Source organism: Schistocerca serialis, chromosome 6 (genome assembly GCF_023864345.2).
Source record: "Schistocerca serialis cubense isolate TAMUIC-IGC-003099 chromosome 6, iqSchSeri2.2, whole genome shotgun sequence".
Taxonomy (NCBI): Eukaryota; Metazoa; Arthropoda; class Insecta; order Orthoptera; family Acrididae; genus Schistocerca; species Schistocerca serialis.
The window spans coordinates 373,228,453-373,231,336 of NC_064643.1; the positions used below are offsets into that span (position 1 = coordinate 373,228,453).

At 36.6% G+C, this 2,884-nt stretch overlaps 1 non-coding gene across 1 annotated transcript; it reads left to right on the plus strand.

Moving 5' to 3' along the window:
* Nucleotides 1–930: 930 nt before the first annotated feature.
* On the plus strand, nt 931–1,002 carry Trnad-guc (transfer RNA aspartic acid (anticodon GUC)). Its single transcript has one exon. It is a non-coding gene; the product is annotated as a tRNA-Asp (tRNA).
* Nucleotides 1,003–2,884: the final 1,882 nt, after the last annotated feature.

The following is a 2,884-nucleotide window of genomic DNA, read 5'->3' on the forward strand; positions in this document are numbered from 1 at the left end:
TCTTATATCCACACCACCTTTTGTACTTGCCTTAAAAAGAATAGAAGAACACAACATCTATTCACTTTCGTTGAAGCAAAAGCTCCAGGAACCTCATACATCTCACTATTAGGGAACTGGGAGATATCCCACCGCAAGATGAAGAAGGTTAATCTTTGTGAAGTAGTAGAGAAGCTTGCTAAACATTAATACTTTTAGTTCGTTGCAGTAATTGCTATGTAAAAAAGTTATGACATCCTGTTATCTTAAACAACATATACTTTAAAAAATCAAAGAAACGTTATTCTATAAACTCAGACGGTGAAATTTCGTTGTAAAAGGAAGTGATAAAGAATTCATACCATCGAATGACACAAGTTTACTGTTACTTCACAATTTACTTCTTTCCCTGACGCATTTCAAAGGTTTAAATCTTCATCATCAATTGGATTTATTGGATTTATGTGGGTTAAAACGAGATCTATGTGTTGTGGTATGTCTTTGGGATTTTTCTACCACGTGGCACTGTTTTATAGGAGTCTGTGGCCAATCGAGACAATGCCGTATGCTACCCGAAGGTCGTAACACAACACGTACATGTTTTAATTCACATAAATCTAGATGATGGCGATTTAAACCTCTGAAACATGGCTTATAAATAAAGTGACAGTGAAAGTTAACAGTAAATTTGTTTAATTCGTTGTCGGTAACAGTCACGGTAAAGCGTAACTAAAAATGTTCACATTTGAAGAATTCATACCAGCAGGGAATGTCAGACAATACGTGGATCCATCGTATTTACACAGCAATTTCTTTCGAGAACTTGAAGTTTGTTATTTCTGGTCGTAATAACGCTGGATTCTCTTAAGAATTAAGAAACACACAAAGTACCGCACCATTACCTCAGAAGCCCCTGTATATAACAACTTGTGAAGAACGTCATGTGCACAGTCCTCGGTAGTATAGTGGTTAGTATCCCCGCCTGTCACGCGGGAGACCCGGGTTCGATTCCCGGCCGGGGAGAAATTTTTTTCTCTTCTGCAGCTGTTATTTTTCATGAGTACACTAAGAAATAAATGACATATACTTGCAGTTTTAACAAAACCTCTATTTTTCAACGGTGTTACCACAATTCGACTGGAACGTTGACAAGATTACAGTACTGTTACTTGTAATTGTAGAAACACGAGTGAAACATAACCTTAGTTCTTCACCAGACTTGTAGAATTTCTCTTGTCAACAGAAATGTCATTATTTGTAACAAGCACAGAAGCGTGCCGCGGTGATACTGCGCCCCTGGCAGAAATCTGTGCCATGCAGATTTATCAAATTTTTTTATTTTATTAGTAAGCTTAATAAAAATTACTAGATACTGCTAAATATCACTTAAATGAAGTATGTTGAAAAATATCGCACATAGCAAATGAAATGTGTGATTGTATTAAATAAGTTATAAATGGTAGAAAATAAATTAAAAAAATGAAAGTAAAACAAAATATGTATGCCATTGTTTATGACAGCTACGGTACATTGGTCTTAGTATGACACACACTAAGCAATATATCTTATTTTCCTTCTAAAATGTTAGTCGGAAATAAAAGAAAAAGGACTGTAATTATGATCTGAAAAAGTGCCCATGCCTGGAAGTTTTTATATTATAATTTTATTTTTCATTTCCTAGCTTTGAGCGTAGTTCATTAACTCACTGAAGTAAATTTTAGTTTCTGTGTCCTATGCGATCGGAAAGATAGCTAAATTTGACAGTGTGCTTTGTCCCATACTCGACCTTAATCAGATTTTATTTTTGATTCGCTGCAACTGCATTCACTAATTAACAAACTGCAGCTGTCTTTATGTGCTCTCATAGTATTATTTATCAGCAACAGAAGGCTTATTGGTGTATTAGCTAAATCACCCGCTCGTCGACTTTTGGGATCCTACAATACCGTAGGAAATTGAAATGATGAGGTGGTAACTATTGCGTTTCCTTTCAGGTCGAGAGAAAGACTATGTCTCGTAGGCAGAAGATGGGAAACGGCTGGTGTAGGGCAATACGCATACCCTTCTGTGTTAATTCTTAAAGTCTCTTTCGGTTCTTCTTTTTTTTGTTTTCTTTCTGGTCAGTTTTTTCGCTCCTCTGTGCCTGCGCCCTTGGGGAGGGATAGGGAAGGGGGCGGGGGGAGGGTTGGACGCTTTCTCGCCACGTTACGGTCCTGGTAACCAGCATCCAGTAAATATCAGTCATATGAAATGAGTGCTGAAACTGACATTTTTAATATAATTGTAGTTGTTCCTTGTAAGGACAGTTTTAAAAAGCTATATGAACGAAACACTAGATATTGAATATATTGTAAAGTTTCATGCATGTCACCCCCCACTGACGGGAATATCCATATATGACTTCGTCAAAATTTTATCCACATTTGTTAAAAATTTCTTGCATCTCTTTTTTAAGGAACTGAACGCTTCGTAATAGACGGGAAACTAATATTAAGTTTCGAGATAAGGTTTTTATCACAATGGTCGAATTAGCGCGAATGTCATCTGTACTACTGGATTACAGCACAGTGAGTTTTAGTAATTTTAAGACTGAACACACAAGAAGCATGCAGAAATTTGATTCGTTGTCACTTACTAACAGTTAAAAGATTTTCCGTCTGTAGATATTTTTTGATTCGTCGTATTAGATATCAGTTAGTCTTGGTTCTCTTTTAGCTTATATCTGTTCTAATCCACAGTCCAACCACGATGTAGATATACTAAAAGCGTACCATTTTACAGTTACGTTGGAACAGTTAAGTCAAGTATTTGCTTCTGCTTGAATATGAAATGTTGGAGGAGCGGTGTTGAAACAGTTACGATGTGAGACCCTCATCCGGTTCGTTTTACGTATTAGCAAGAGGCT